At 45.4% G+C, this 15,226-nt stretch overlaps 1 long non-coding RNA gene across 1 annotated transcript in view; it reads left to right on the top strand.

Moving 5' to 3' along the window:
* Positions 1 to 15,226, top strand: part of LOC142793023 (uncharacterized) — a 53,446-nt gene that overhangs the window by 28,379 nt on the left and 9,841 nt on the right. The window contains exon 2 of the long non-coding RNA XR_012891384.1: positions 6,930 to 7,054. This is a non-coding gene — a long non-coding RNA (uncharacterized LOC142793023). The remainder of the gene's footprint in view (positions 1 to 6,929; positions 7,055 to 15,226) is intronic.

Below are 15,226 nucleotides of genomic sequence, written 5' to 3'. Positions count from 1 at the left end.
ACCAGTTAGATAGTCCGGTAGCCATGATTACGACAAGAGAAGATGCTCAACATCTAGCAGCAATTTCACTTCTGGTAAAGAACCTGCTTGTGGCAGGGATCGTAGAATTGCTTTGAGAGCCGCAAAGATTATAGGCAAAATGACTTGCTCGTTTCCGGATGTCTCCGCCGAGATCGCATTTCTTGAAGAAGTTTTCCTCAGCAAGCTGCTGTGACCCTTACGTTTGGTAGTCAGTCGCTCCTTGGCTGTGTCTGGCCCGGCACAAAGTTCCACTTCAGCATGTTCCTGGGTACGGACTTCTTTGCCAACGCGATGTTTTGGTGCTGAGCGTTTCAATGCTTCCGAGTAAGAGTCGTGGCGCCACTGTTTTGCACTTCTTTGTGCCGCAGGAACGTCTTGGACTATATCCGCATTGGGTGATGGACCTCTTTGTATCTTATGATACCCTTTTACAATTCTCTCTCTTTGTGCCGCTGATGCCAAGCGGTTTCGAGAGCAGCCTGAGAACGACGCCGGATGTGGTCCAGCACAGTTGGCACACTTAGGTTGACGCTTCGAGGTGCAATCTTTGTAATCATGTGCGCCCGCACATACCTTGCATCTCTTGGTTCCCCTGCAAGTCTTAGCCTTATGCCCATATCTCTGGCAGTTGTAACACCTTACCGCCGGCTCAACGTATTCCTCGACAGTGTGAACCGTAAAGCCGAGAGCAACTCTTTTTGGCAATAGCATGTCATGTCTAAACTGGAGTATTACATTACGTATGGGCTGCATTGTGGCACTTCCATCTTCATTTCTTACCCATCTCTTTTGTCGTGTGACCGAGATTACTCCAGCATGTTTAAGATAATCCAGTAGGTCATAATCACTGTATTCGAGTGGAACATCTCTTATCTTTGCTAGGGTCTTCATGTAAGACTGAGGTATCATCACATGTACAGGCAATCCAGCCAGACTCTTGATCAGCAGCAACTTGTTTGCCGAGTACAAAGACCGTACTCCAACACAAAAACTTTCGTCTCTGTTGATTCTTGATGATGTCACTTTCTCATTGATAACAGAGATTATCTCAGATGCTATGTGATTGGGATTCACCTTCCAGAAGGAGTCCTCGGCAGCGATTGGTCTGAATACCACCGGTATCCCCGTAGCTCGGTTCTTGTGATGGGTGACCACCGTTTAAGCTCCCTCGTCTTCCTTGGGTGCTTCTGTATCCATCTGTGTTATGTCATTAAGGGAGTACGTCGACGTAGCGTCATCGTTGTCAACCTCTTCCTCCTCTGTACGCCTCTTCTTGCATTGCGAGGCCTCGCTGCTCTCTGTATGGGACGTCGATATTGTTGCTGAGCCTGCAGCAACTTGAAGTCGAGCGGGGTGGATAAGTGGTGCTCCGCTTGGCGCTAGCGGAATCTCGTTGTCACCCATACCCGGGCTTTGCCAGGTATGAGGCACGGGCCCGCTAAGGGGCAACTCTGATCGCGATGCGTAGTGAAACTCCGACTCACCGATGTTTAGCTGCCACTCTGGAGACAGTCCACCTACCGCACACACTGTAAAAAGATCCTGAACTCAATATAATAACTGAATTAACAGAGCGAAATGAAGCTACGGGCTTCTTCCATCCACTTCTTCTTCCTCCAAGAAAAGATATGCAATCTCTTTTTGCAACAACGCAACCGATGGGCAACTTACACTTTTACCGTCAAACTTGTTTATTTGATAAGCTTCAATTATCTCATGCCTGGCCTACGAGTTGTGCTTGCTTAATACCTCGCAACGCTCAAAAAGTGGCACACAGCCGCAGTCTCGGCATTGAATTCCGAGGTGTCCTTTAACAACGCTGTGCACATTGTTATTGTGCTCTCTTAAACGGTCATTAAGGCACATTCCGGTTTGCCCTATGTATACCATTCCGCACGAAAGCGGAATGAGATGTACGACACCAATAACACAAAATACAAAACACGTGCGTTGTCTCACAGTGCATTTTACTCGAATAGCAGCTGGATTATTCACCAGCTTACAAAGCTTTGCTAGCTTTTCTGGGATGGAAAACACAACAGTGATACCAGCGCGTTTACCGATTTTTTTTTTCAGCCGACGCGACACGTTATTCAGATAAGGAACTGCAACACATATCATGGGAACAGACACGTTTTGAGGTTGAGATCGCTCTCCTTGATTTCTAATTTGCTTCAACCGTTTTTCGCAACAGCAGAAATCAGGGTGCTAAAATAACCAGCGCTTAAGAGGCGCTTTACCTGTTCTTTTAAACTGCATTGCATCGAGTGCGGGCATGACCTCTTGAGAGCGTTCACCAGGCAACCTTTAATGATACCCCTTTTCACCAATTTCGAATGAGCTGAGTGAAAAGGTAAAAGGGTTTTACCACTTTTCGGTGAAAACAGCCAGCACAAATGATTACTACTAGGACGGAGTGTTAGGTCGAAGAACCTAATCGAATTTCTAGATGGTAGCTCATGAGTAAGTTTAAGAGGATGCAAGTGCTTCTCTAACAAATCTAGAAAAACTTCAAAAACAGTATCCAAACAATCAATAAATACAATGAAATCATCAACCAACCTACACACCTTCACAACGAGAGGCAAGTCGAGATCTTTTTGAATCTGGCGCTTCCGTAGTTACGAAGTAACTTCTTGTAGGTCTCGCTGTTCCTGCATTCAGTTATGTCCTACAAACTTGCCCAAGTTTTCACGCTTCATAAAAAAGACATGCGACCAATTATTAAAAATGCATTATTGTAAACAGAGATTGAAATATGTTGTATGATTTGTGCGCAGAAAATAAAAGGTTTTCATTCATACCGTTCGTGATTCTCGCCTCTGAGTTTGACGTTATGAAGGATCGGGGCTTTATTTACGGATTAGGGCTTGATGAAATCATGGTTCGCCGTGGCAGGTGTTGCAAGAAATGGCTCAAAACTGAATTCATACTTCCACTCTTCTGCCACTTCACATCAATAAACTTTCAGGGACGTTACGCGCTCACTTTCGGCACCCTGTGGATATTTCAGTTCAGTTGCGCACCCGCGTAGGCATCCTGTTATTCCATTAGCTAATTATATATTTTCTCGGTCGCTATTTGAGGCCATGGACGAGCAACAACATATATTTAAATGTTTTATGTTGCTCACGCGCGCGATTGATTCCCGTCTCTGCGCAGCGCATCGCCGCCTTGTGTAACATGGATGGATGGATGGATGGATACGGCTGTACCCTTTAGATCGGGCGGTGGCTAGCGCCACCAAGCCGTGATAATTAGTGAACCAAACACTAGATTTATTTTTTTCAATAAATAGTGAGGTTGAGGATTCGTACATTGCAGTGAAGGGTCTAATTTTCACTCGTGCCTTGACTTCAGCCACCAATCAGACAACCTCCTTCTAGTCAATTGTACCCGCCTAATGTCTATTTTGCTCTCCCTGACTCTAAACCCCAGTGCTTTGAAAAACTGCGCCATCATCCTGAACTATAGGGTGAAGCCCTTTACAGAACATTATCAAGTGTTCGGCAGTTTCTTCTTCCTCTCCACACGCATTGCATACCGTGTCTACCCCTTCGTATTTGGCCAGATATGTCTTAGTTCGCGATACTCCCGTCCTGGCCTCAACTAGTAGAGAACTACCTACTAGTAGTACCTACAACTAGTAGAGAACTACCTAAGTATTATCATAGATCCTTTCCTTGGCAATTTCCTGCTTAAAAGTTCTATAGATCTCTAGTGCGGACTCCTTCCATGATGAGTGTAACGCATTGATGAGTGTTACGCATGGGTTCCGATATCCTCGCATGCCTCATCATCAGCCTGCTCTCCACCACATTGAAAAAGGTCGGATACTTCCACGTCTGCCATTCATGAGCATTAGGAATTTGGCTCACACCAGCGGCCAGTATGGTAAAAAGGGGCAGGTATTTAATGTGCCGATCGACGTGGTCACAACTGTGCAGTGGCGGCTGCGAAACGTTCTACTAGCCGTTCTCAGCATAACATCCAAGTTTTTGCTATTTCATTCGTTTTATCGCCCTTGCGGCGAAACGGTGACTTTTTTTTTCGAACTCTCTCAAGACGCTTATTTATATGGTACCGCAGTTCATATACTGAATTATTATAAAAAGACGCTTCTGACAGGCCAGCTGTGTTTTTAGAGTATGTACGCAAACGGTCCAGCAAAAGGTCCTTCAGATTACATGGACTCGGGTGGGGCTGGAGTGCATACCGTCGCCGACTGTTTTGCCACGCATTTTTGATCCGTTTAAAAGGCCTCATATAGCCAGGCATTCAGATCGGACAACAGCATAAGGTAGTTAGCACGGCTAGTGGTCTGTCGTTGGATGAAAAGCTCATCTGCTGATGGATTAGGCACTTCAAACCATTCCTTATCGTGTTGCCCAGAGGGCAATTCTTTCACCATGCTAAATGCCTATGATAGTATATTCACCCCAGTACTGACTAGAATACTTATTAAGAACTGCCTGAACGCTCGTGATTTCCCAATGTTAACGCGACAGCGTTAAAGAGCTTGTTTCGCAGCAACGCCGGTATCGGCGTCGGCTTGGTTGGTTTCCGAGCGAAAAATCAACATCTCATGCATGACCGAAAAATTTAGAACGACAAAAATAATGCAAAATATATGATTAAAAACCATGGAGCAGAGTGGGGACCGAACCAGGGTTATTTGGGTCCACGTGAGGATCAAGCCCGGGTCCAATGAATGGCAAGGGGATGTTCTACCACACGGCCATGCCTCAGAGCAAAAGAACTCGCTCTGCTTTGAAAAGCAGTGGAAATAACTTTCATGCTCCGCAAACACACGTGTCATGTATACACGCTTCACTAGGCAACATAAAATATTCAAGTAGTAATTCGTGGTACAAGCGTCCATTGACAAAAGGCGTTAGACTATGTTATTATCATATTAGCTCCATGGTTGAAACCGGAAGCCCACTACAAAAGGCTCACACGCTATCGAGCCTATTCCTTTAAGGCCAAGTAGAGTGGGTGCATAACGAATTTGAAAAGGTTCCATGCGCTAAGTGGTGGGAATACGCACTAGGACAGGATAGTAGGATGTCGCTATCACCTTCAACTCCTAAAGCCGACGCTAATTTTTTTCAGCTCAGGCTCCAGACGTGATGCTTTTTATTTACTTATCGCACGATTTTTCTGGTGTGTGCGACATCGAGTATCTCTGAACTGGCTCTTCATAGCATAATATATGTCAGCGTGAAAAATAATTGATTCCTAATCAACACGTCTTTCTCGCTGGTTGCTCAACTACCCCGTATATTACTAGTTTCCTGACACTAGTCTCCCCACCTATTTTTCACAGAGGACTAGTAGTTCTAGTCTACTATGGCCTGAACAAGGCTTTTGACGCGCTCAGCTATTCACCTATTCTGGTTATTTCTGCAAACTTTGGAGTTGACTCGTCTGTTGTGAATCTCCTGCATGACTATGTGTTTAGAAAAAATGTTTAACGATTTCGAGTACTTCGTACTCAACTATGAAAGAGCACTAAGCCGTCCCGATATATGTACGCCTAAAAAACGATGACATTCGTGCTTAATAGATCGTGCTATGTCCCCACAAATGCCCAAAGGTCTTCTAGGTACAAATTCACTAATGCAGTCCCGCAAAGGCCGGTATTAGGCCCACGTTTATTTTTACTTTATGTTAGCAATGATTATTTTGCTATTCGCTATATCAATTTTTTTGTATGCCGATATTATCAAGATATCCAGGAAATTTGTTCAGTTAACGACCTTCGCATGATGCAGTCAGGCTTGTGTTCTTTCTACGAATTGTGTAACAGCAATAACCTTTCCCTAAATACCCCGAAGACCAATTTAATAAATTTATCGCGCAAAACATCATGTCCCTTCCAAGTTTTGTCAATACCGTGTCGTAATGTAAGGTTTATAAGTACAGTGGTCTGGGTGTTTCTTTTTTTTTGGTAGCACGCTAAATTTCTCTACGCACACTAAACGTACTGACATGCGTAACTTTCGTTATATCGGCTGAGTTTGTAGAATCTCTCGTGAGTTCAGTTCTCCTACAGCCTTCCACAAATTGTATACAGCAACATGTATTCCTCAACTTGAGAATGCATATGTGATGTAGAACGACACTGACAGTAACACCCCTGAGACAGTCCAGAAAAAAAATCATAAGCATTTACAACCATCGTTTCGCTAGAAATGACTCTGCATCTAGTTTTAACACTGCCAGATAATTATCATTACCACCATTTCACTTCCGATTGAATCGCACTGGCATGTTTTTTTTTTTTTTGTTCACAATTATAGTGGTTTACAATATGCATGGTGTCCTGCCCTTTACTTCTCAGTTGAATGAACTTTTGAATTAGGCGTCGGTTAACCAAAAAGAATCGATTTTTTCACGTACCTATCAGCTTCTTCTACCACCCCATCGCTCACAGAATACAAAGTATCTATGATGTTATCCTTCTTAATCTTGATGTTTTTCGTAGTTCATGGTGATTGTTTTTATCTGACCTTTGCACTGTCTTAACATAGTTTTTCACAATGTACAGATTCTTCCCTCTTCTATCTCCCAGGAAGCATTCCGACCGGTTTTGTGCATTCAGCATTATTTTTTACTCTCATACATGATTCTCGTCTTGTGATTGTATTCTTCTCATTTGCGTTGATATCTTTTTGTCTTAGTACTATCGCTCTTTTAATTTGAGTTCTTTTTTCATTTGTGAAGACTGTTGGTGTAGTATTGGTTATTTTTATTGGCTTATTTTTGCGTACCCCTGAACTACGAGCTTACGGTAGCCTTTAGGCACGAGAAATAAATAAATAATTGAGTATTTCATTGATTGATACTATTATAATATATTATGATAATATTATAATAATATTATCAAAATTATCTCTTCACAGGTTCAGATGAGCGCAGAAATGAGACAGATGAAGATAGACACGTGCGTCATGGCCTTGAACCCACTTTACAAACATTGTTGACACTCTCTCGGTGCATTTCACTCAAGCGCGGTTCGAGCTATACAGTGAGTGTTAAAAGATTTTAAAATACTGCGCCTGCAGGTGGTAAACCTCAGGGGCGATAAGTACAACTGATCCGAATGCTGCTCCTGAATTATATGAACCTTCATCCAATAGCGCCCTTCTGTTCGCGTACGTCAGAGCGCAGGTGCCAGCAGCTCCTAACCGAGCGAGGAGCAATTGTTGCTCGGTATTAGGACAAGGCGCTTGAGAAAGTGGCAAAAATGCGGTTCGCTTGTAAACTTTACGTCCCGCACACAACCGGAAAATTCGACAGAACCGCTCACGGCCCTGTTTGCTGTTCCCATGTTTTGATATTTCACAAAGCCCTACGGGTGGTTCATTACTCCTTTAAACGTCAAAGAAAACAATCACGGAGCATGTCATGTAAGTTTGCACGAAAATTCGGATCTGTCATTCCAGAACGCCCTATACAACGTCCTGTACACATTCCAGAACGCCCGACACATTCCAGAACGCCCTATACACAATCAACTCCTAACGTCAAGAATAAAGGTGTTCGTAATTCAATTCATTTAACTAACTAGCTAGGCACAACGTACAAAAATCATTAACTAACGTTACATCATGGGATGTTATGTATGGTTGGTTTAATTCAGTTGTGAATGGTTGCGTGCAGGGCTGGTCACTGCTAAATGCTCTCAAAGCGCTTTAGTTCTTGCAACGTGAAACGCGCTGCATATTTCTCTAGAGATACAATGCGAGCGTGCGCGCGTGCGTGCGTATGTATGTATGTATGTACTTACGTATGTATGTGTGTGTGTGTGTGTGTGTGTGTGTGTGTGTGCTTGCAGTGTAAGCCTAAGCGTTAAAGCAAAATACTTTATCAGAGAATCAGTAAAAATTTCACTTCTCTGCAAACGCAAGCGTTTCGGCTCCAGAGCTATGGAGCATGCATATGTTATGGGAACGCCGGAAGACTAGTGCCCATAACGAGTACGAGGCCTTTGTTGACAGCCTTCGCGTGCGCTGGGAAACCGCACTGCTTAGCCCCGCCCTCTGAGATGAGATGTAGGCCGTTCAGAGGGCCGAGGAAGCCACCAGACTTCAAGGACTCCTAGCCGTACCCTATGCGGGACCATTGGCCCGCCCCTCCAACTCGCAACAAAGTCATTTCCTCCTCCTATAGGACCAATGTTCTTCTTTAGGTACTGGAGCAATTTTTCTTGCTCCAGTTGAGGGCCACGCAGTGCAAGTAGTACATGTTTGCCAGTGGCCCAATTCGCAAGTGGCACGTTCAGCAGCAATTTCTGCAGCTCTCTCTCAGCTGCAAATGACAGCACCACCTCAGCACCACGCTCACAAATAGCTCATAAGGCAAATCAGGCGATCATTATTTGTGCGCCCAACTTTCAGTCGCATTTTTACAGTTCTCTTCTGCAGAAGACCGCATTGTGTGCGGGCCCAAAAAGAACTTAAATAGTGAATAATTGAAACAGGTGACCTTTCTAATAAAGCTACAGCCAGTACGAGATCATTTTTTTCCCTATGAGCTTGGTTTGGTTATACTTCGCAGCAACTTCGTATCATACTGAAATACTTAAGGCGCTTGCTTTTACTCGACTCTTTGTTCTCTTCCGTCTTGAAAAGCTAACGTTAACCTTTACACACAACTAAGAAAAAACAGAGTGAGGTGGTACACGTGTAAAATATCTAATAACAAAAAAGAGACATTCGCAGGACATTTTGTAACACGGTCACAGTACCTGCTGCAGAAAATTCATGTAGAGAACGTGTGTAAATTCTCTATTCATCCCAGAAAATAAACGAAAAAGTATTGGAGCGGTAGAGGTCCTTCCCTAGCACAATGAGGCATTGTGGAAAAGCTCTCAACACACTTCAATTAGGCGTTTTTTGTTTTGTTTTCTATTTTTAATGTCCAGTGAGTGCCCAAAGCACTAGAGCAGGAAACTTTTAGCACTAACAGCGTTTTGATTTCTAACACAACATTCCAATAAAAAGAAATGCGGCTGATCCCTCTTTTTTTAGGAATCGGTATAACACGGAAGTGAAATACACCTTCACAGAGATAGTTGAGCGTTTATTGTGCGTTGTTTCGCCAGAACAGCGAAGGAATTAATGCTACGGACAACTAAAAATTTCGGAGGGTATCTTAGGAGTAAGAAGGCTAAGTTACTATTCAGATTGTTCTTCTACTCTCGCAAAAAATCTGATAAAGTGAAATAATTTTCACTTTGTATGAAATGATAGAGGGAAACTGCTTTCTACTCCACCTCTCTTTGAGAGAGTGGAATGCCCATGCACTCCTTGGGCATAAGAGAGTAAAACACAGTTATACTGCTGCTATGGATTACATTTGTGTACGTCGGCACACCGCGAGTGATTATCACTACTTAATAACCACGATATATGCAGTAAAACGTACTGAATTTGTTCGTTGAGGTGTTACAGATGATTAACAAAAAGAACAGCATTTCCAGTCCGCGACATTGGATGTCAGCGCACCGGAAAGCACTTGGAACTCTTAAATCCGGGTTTTAGCTTCAGATCTGTGTAGTGAAATAAGCGAATAATATTTTGTTAAATCGGCCACGATCTAAACTTTACGCAAATGGCAATGACATTCTTCCTATAATAATATTCACGTTTTTCGCTACGACCATGGCACATGAGTGGAGATGCTGCCGTAAGCCTAACGTTATTATGCGTACGGCTCGACTACAGTGAAGTATTGTGGTCTTTATCGTAGAACATGAACAACAACGGGAACAAGAATGACCGAAAATATGTCCAAGGGAGTGAAAAAACACTGAATTGTTTAGTGTACATTCCAGAAGCGCGATGTTTTGTATGCAGAAATGGGGAGGAGGAGAAAGAAAGCTTAAGCGGAAAGACGGGAAGGTTAGCCAGTTCTTAGACCGGCTGGCTACCCTGTGCTGGGGAAAGGGGTGAGAGGAATAAAAGATGTTAAAAAGAAATATTTAGCCAGTAGGGGCAAATGCCGTTCATTCATTCACTTGCGCTAATGTTCTTTTTTTCTACTGTAAAAAAACCGTGTGGGATATAGACTTACGTTCTCATCTCACGAAGCACAAAACAAACACATAAAACACGGTAGCTACACTGCGGCTGGTTTTGAAAAGCTCGAAGACACTGAAATCTGCACTTCTAAACAAGAAAATGACGACAGATCACAAACATTACTTATGACATGAAGATATTTTCTCATTTTCTACTTATGACATTTTCAATGTGTTGTTGTGGTTACTGTGTTGGGCTAGCATTGTGCCGTGCCTTAGAGGTTAAAGGGTCAAGTCTCACTCCGCAATTTTAAATGCGAAGCATTTCTTAGCGAACTTCAGCGACTTTGAGCGTGTTTATCTATCTATGCATCTATCTACATAGCCGCCTACGACTTCTAGCCCTCCGGGCCGTTTCGATAATGGTATCAATACCAAACTTGGTATGGCATACTATGACTGTACGAAGAACGAATCTGACTACTCATAACATGAAAATTATGACACGTATGTCAAGAATGTCGTGATTTACATTTCATGGTCCTGCAACTTTTGCGGTGGTTTCGTTGACAAGGCATGTTTCAAAACTGGTATGGTATGGCATGATTGCATGGCGAACACGACCGACACCAACATAAAAATCATGACACGCGTGTCATGTAACAACATGATTACATGCCACGCTCATGATGCGCTCAGGGCCGTTTCGCTATAGCGTCATATATACCAGATTAGGTATTACGGTACGTGAATTAACGACAAAGGTATGTGACTGGTGCAAACATGATAATCATGAGATGCGTGTCATGTAACAACATGACTACGTGCTACACTCATGATGTGCTTGCGGCCGTTTCCCTAGCTTCACAAATGCCTAATTTGGTATTACGTGACGCCAATGGATGACGAAAGGATGTGAGGGGTGCAAACAAGATAATCATGAGATGCGTGTCATGTGAGAACATGACTACATACCAAAGTCAAGGCACTAATACGTTTCGACGTGACGTGGTGCGCGTGCTCGCCGGTGTTCATTTCGTCGCGAAACGCCGGCGTTGCCACGCCAGGCACCGGTCTTGCCATACACTCGCAGGCGCACGCCGCGCTGCGTTGTTTTGACGCATGCGTGTTTCAGTTCATCCGGCATCCCTCCGTCACGAAAAGAGGGAGACGCAGTGTTGTCTGGATAACGCACTGGCGGGAAATCAGGCATGTCGGATATCGCGCCGGTTGCCGTCGGGCTGCGCTGACGGACGATGGTCACGCCTGGCGTCAGACCATAGAGTGCTCGCGTTTTGCTAACGTTGCTTCGCTGTGCCCTTTGTGCGCGCGCGCAAACGCTACATTGGAGTATATTGGGCCCTTCAAGATGCGCTCGCGACCATTTTGCTAGCTCCACATACACCAAATTTGGTGTTACTTAACGTCAATGGATGACGAAATATATGACTGGTGCAAACATGATAATTCTGGCACGCGTGTCATGTAAGCACATAAAAACACACCATGCTCATAGAGTGCTCGCGGCCGTTTCGTTAGCTTCACATATACTAAATTTGGTATGACGTGACGTGAATAGGTGACGATGGTAAACGACACACCCAAACATGATAATCCAGACACGGAAGTCATGTAGGGCATCATTTACCTCAATCTCGTAACGTTGAGCTGATTTTAAAGTGACATATCAACAATGCTCATTCGCGCTTCGCATATCATTGATTCCGACTGTACGTGAGATCTTCCATTTTTTGTTTAGAAAAAATTTATTGTCACAAACGTCAGCAACACTCAACAGAACACTTCCTTCTTAGACATACTCTAACGATGATGACAAAACAGACGTCATTTACATAAACAAGGATATGAGATGACGTTGAAAGAACATGTACATCCGATGGTTCACACAAACACCACAAAAATACTTCAAGGTAAACAAGAGAAACAAATAAAAAATAAATATGTACAGTTTGCATATTTACATGTTGGCATGCCATTTCTGCCGGCGCATCGACAGATCAGCCTAACAATACCAGGCCGGCTGAAAGACAAGTTTCACTCGTCCGTCATAGACCGACACGAAAGGGCAAGACCAGTGCCGAAGAAATTCCTCTTCACCGAGGAAGAAGAGCTCCTCTGACAAAACAGACAGCAGCTCCGAGTACAATCGTTCTAGGATCGGGTAGAGCACGCGACGGCGGCGGCCCGCTGCAACCGCCTCGCAGCGGTTGCGCCAGAGGCAGAAACAGCCGGCAACAATGAGAAGACAAGCGAAGTGGCCTCGCGAACAACGCCCAGAAGAAACGAAGCGATTTACTCTGAGGCAGTGAAATTCGGCATGTACGGCTCTCCAAAAAACGCGAGCAATGACACAATGCCTAAGAAAAATCTGATTTGTTTCCCGAAGGAAGCAGTTTGGAGATGTTGCGGACTGGACTATTCTCCACCTTTCGAGGCGGTCGAGAGTGAGAAGCACACCCCATTCCAGGCGCCACATGAAGATTCGGAGGTGTCCAGGCAGAAAAGAAGCCGTTAAGGTGCTCCAAGACACCCGTCTAGAGCTAGCACGGCGGGCTGGCGGGACCAACGGAAGCAACAAAGCAGCAGTTGTCTCAACTATGTGGTTGTTCAAAACATCTATGCCAGGACAGCTCGACTTGACATGGCGAAAAAATGCAACAGTTGTTGCATAAAACGCAGGAAGTGTTATTAGATGCGGAGCATCTAATACTGGAGGCTTGTAGTGCGGCGCCGTCCGCAAGCTTCCTCCTCCTTCTTCCACCATCTGTGCATCCCTTCCTCCTCTACACACTGCGGGCGCTTCACTCCTCCACCATCTGTGCACCCTTCCTCCTCTACACACCGCGTGCGCTTCTCCTCTTCACGAACATTCGCTAGCTGTATAATGTAGCGCGCATGCGCCGTCACGCTTCGAGAACATCGGCAGCTGACGCGCGCGCATGCGCCGTCGCGCTTCGAGAACATCGGCAGCTGACGCGCGCATGCACCGTCACCCACCATCTGTGCCGCGCGCGCTTCTCCCCTTCAAGAACATTCTACAATTCTCCTGATTCTCCAGTGGACGCGCATGCGCCGTCGCGCTTCGAGAACATTCAACAGCTGACAGTGCATGCGCCGTCGCGCTGTATATTTACTCAAGGTCGGCGCTCGCTCACTCAGTTGCCGCTCGTCGGTTGGTTTGTACGGCGCGTCTACGTCCAAGGTCGCGGTGAAATGAATTCCAATGAATCCACAAACACAATGATCGACGTCCCTTCGACCAGCGCCGCCCTTTCGCATACGTGTGTACCTGTTCACTCATTTAACACCCCCTCCTACAACCACGTTAACCAATTTAGCCATCGACCCAAGTAAGTCGCAATTTAACACCCCATTTCACAACCACGTTAACCAATTTAGCCATCGACCCAAGTAAGTCGCACTTTAACACCCCGTTAACCAATTATATGCTCCGCATCCTCCTCAGTGTTCCCCCGAGGGAAGCTGCGGGCAATCTTTTGACTGCGGCCCCCTGCACATTAGGCATCAAATGCCGAAGGTGAGTGCCCAGAAAGTAATATGCAAGCGTTCGTGCGGTAGATTCCTCCCCCTGCACTAGGCGCAAAAGGAAGCGCAGTGCCCGCAGCCGACAGCATATGGACACTGAAGGGAAAGCAAAGCCTCCTTGAGAACGCTGCTGTCCCAGTGCCGCGCGAGAGACCAACTCAGTGCCGCCTGACCAAAAAAAGGAACACAAAGCAGACTGCAGTGATCGCACGATACGTAAAGATGGTTGCACGACGTGAGAAAGGCACCAAATGCGGCCGCAAAATGCAGTCTGCGCTAGGTACCTCCGCTCAAAAAGCGGGAAGTCAAAATCACGTGCATCCTGAATTTTCAGTCTTACTTCTTAGAGAGCGTTTAACCAAACAGATTCGCAAATGCCGTTGTGGTTGTATAAAATACCTAAAATGCGAAGGGACGCGGCCGGCTGAATGGGAAAACCGGCGCCAAGCCTGCACTTTGGAGAGCCAATGGAGAAATACCGGGATTTGGAGACGTTCAACGCTGCATCTGAAATTTCGCCATACTGGGGAAATACACGCAGGCTGCGTGAAAGGATATCTTCATCTGAAAGGTACAAGGTTATATCATCAGCGAAAGCTGTGACTTTCACGACACCGCTACCAGGAAGCGCAAGACCCCGGACACGTGAATCCGCGTCAAGAGCACGCAAGTATGGCTCAAGGCTGAGGACAAATAGCACAGGAGACAATGGACATCCCTGACGGACCCCACGTGTTATGGAAAAGGCGGCACTTTCCCAGCCATCCAGAACTAGTGTGCTTTTCAGACCAGTGTACGTATTCTCAATCATTTCCACAAACGAATGAGAAAAGCCGAAGGCTGTTAGCACATTAAGAATATACGCGTGCTTCAGTCGGTCAAACGCTTTTTCCTGGTTCAAAGACACAAGGATACCACGCGCAGATCGCGACAGAGTATAGGCTATGATATCCTGTGTGGTATATGACAAGCTGTGTATTTCTCGTCCAAGCACTGATGAAGTCTGGTGATGACCTACGAGGGTGTTCAACAGACGCCTCAAACGTTGAACGGCTACCGCCGCGAATACCTTATAGTCAACGTTGAGGAGCGTGCTAGGTCTCCAATCTTCAGGATTAACAGAGGAAGCATCACCCTTTGGAATAAGCACAATGCGTCCATCTCGAAAACTTGATGCAAAGACACCGTCCTCATAGCACCGCCGGATTACCGTGGTCAAGGTAGCACCAATCTCATCCCAAAATGTCAAGTAAAACTCAACAGGAAAAGCGTCTGGCCCAGGGGCCTTTCCACGTTTGATAGATTTCAGTGCCGCTTTTACCTCTTCAGCCGACGGATGGATGTACAGGCAATCCGCAGCTTCTTGAAGAATACGGGGCAAACTTCTAAGCATTGGCGGTGTTTCATCACAGTTAGTCCGCATGGCCAAACAAGACATTGCTTCAAAATGCGCCAAGAAAACAGATCGCTCACGCGTAGGAAGCCGCTGCGCAGGTGGTATTTGTGCTGTCATAGAGACAGATGGCGGTGATTGCCCAAAAAACGAATGTCTCGCGTAGCGCAGCACCTCGGGATGAGCGCATGGGTTGTGTCTACAGCGCCATGCTG

Source organism: Rhipicephalus microplus, unplaced genomic scaffold, assembly GCF_043290135.1.
Source record: "Rhipicephalus microplus isolate Deutch F79 unplaced genomic scaffold, USDA_Rmic scaffold_269, whole genome shotgun sequence".
Classification (NCBI taxonomy): Eukaryota; Metazoa; Arthropoda; class Arachnida; order Ixodida; family Ixodidae; genus Rhipicephalus; species Rhipicephalus microplus.
The sequence above is the reverse complement of the archived record's forward strand: the minus strand, read 5'-3'. Positions and strand labels throughout refer to the sequence as shown.